Genomic DNA, 1,559 nt, shown 5'->3' with positions numbered 1-1,559 from the left:
TGAGGCAGGATCCGCAGACGGGAAACGGACCGCGTGACCGCAGGGGGCTTCCAGAACATCCACAGCAGTAAAATGTTGCGAGTAGAACTTTATTCCCGAATACGTTACATTGTCAAAGTTTGACGACGTGTTCACAGGCAGCAACAGGGCCGCAAAGAGCTGAGCTTACTCAACATCCGCCCCCACCCGTGCGTTGACCGAGCGCGGGCCGCGCAGCCGCTCAGCCTGCTCCGGCCGCCGCGGCAGAAGCCCGGCCGCGCGTTCGGCTCGCAAGGATTTTCGCGAGCTCTTTACGAACAGAAGCCAGGACATTGGAAAAGCTAAAATACAAGTATTTACAGGCAGGTGGTAAGAAGTGTTTCACGATATATAAATTATACGGCACAAGTTGCCGTGTAGAAAAATAAACTTACAGTGAATAAATAAATCGAAGCTTTATATATCAAGTACTATGTGCAGCATAAAAAGTGGTTCCTTCGTATGTACAAATCCATATGAGTATAAACGCGCGTGCTCCAGAGTATAAATACGCTATGCACTTAAATATCTCACGTGAAGGACTAGGTCGCATTCTTCCGTTCTCAGTGGAAATACTGAGGGCAGTTGGGGTCCCCTCGGACCTCCGCAGACCCCGGGATCCTCTTCCCGCTCCAGGGGTACACGCACCAGCAGAGCCCCGCCTCTCCGTCCAGAGACGCCTCGCACTGCAGACACAGATGCAAGGTCAAGAGCAGCCGCGTGACAGGGCCCTGTGCCACCCGGTGCCACGCAGAGAGCACCCCTCACTGGCCGTGACCGTGACCAAAGGCAAACCCAACACCCTCCTGGTTCTCCTCATAAAGCGGAGACCAAGCTCGTGAGTCCAGCGAGATGAGGCCCCCACGCGTGTGCGGGACGGCGTGCTGTGCCCACAGCTGTCTGCCTCGTGGCCCCACGGCCCCCGGCTCCCGCCCGAGGCCCTGCTCTGCTGTGACACTGCCGAGTCTCTGTATCCCTGTACCGTCCACAGAGCCCGCACTTCCCCGAGGCCTCGGCTCCCCAGGTCTTGGCGTGTGTGATCTCATTTATTACCTGGCCAGCCAGAAAACACTGTCATGGGTAATGACAGAGTCCCTCCCCCTTTGTGGGGAGGAAAAAAGTACGAGGTGTCCAAACAGATGCTCCCCGCCCTAAGCAGAGCTGTCGCCCCTTGTGTTGTAGGTGAGAGACTCAGACCCAAAGAGCAGGGCCTGAGAAAGTCCCTTCTGCTCAGACGGCTCAGGGACAGAGCGCCCAGGGCCCCCTCCCCCAGCGCAGCAGGCCACCAGGTCCAGGGGCCTGAATCCCGCTCAGTAGGACCCGCTTGGGCGCTGTCCGTGGTGCATGGGGGGCTGGATGGCCTGTGAGAGGAAGGCGTGGCTTTGCAAGGGGGCGCACCTGTTTGGGGTGGTAGAAGCCGCTCCTGTGGCAGTTGGGCAGGTAAAACCTGTGTGGCCCAGCTCCTCCGGCCCCCTGCTGCTGCTCGGTAAGTGTTTCCAGCACTTCATACAGCTCCCGGCGGCACGGCTCCTGGGAGAGAG

The 1,559-nt window shown here is 58.4% G+C and overlaps 1 long non-coding RNA gene across 1 annotated transcript; it reads right to left on the bottom strand.

Moving 5' to 3' along the window:
• Positions 1-419: 419 nt before the first annotated feature.
• On the bottom strand, positions 420-1,550 carry LOC111735788. Its single transcript, XR_002778972.1, has 2 exons — positions 1,417-1,550; positions 420-704 (listed from the first exon to the last, which is right to left on the bottom strand). It is a non-coding gene; the product is annotated as an uncharacterized LOC111735788 (long non-coding RNA).
• Between the last annotated feature and the right edge of the window lie 9 nt (positions 1,551-1,559).

This window comes from Pteropus vampyrus, unplaced genomic scaffold, assembly GCF_000151845.1.
Source record: "Pteropus vampyrus isolate Shadow unplaced genomic scaffold, Pvam_2.0 Scaffold1000008288, whole genome shotgun sequence".
Classification (NCBI taxonomy): domain Eukaryota; kingdom Metazoa; phylum Chordata; class Mammalia; order Chiroptera; family Pteropodidae; genus Pteropus; species Pteropus vampyrus.
The sequence above is the reverse complement of the archived record's forward strand: the minus strand, read 5'-3'. Positions and strand labels throughout refer to the sequence as shown.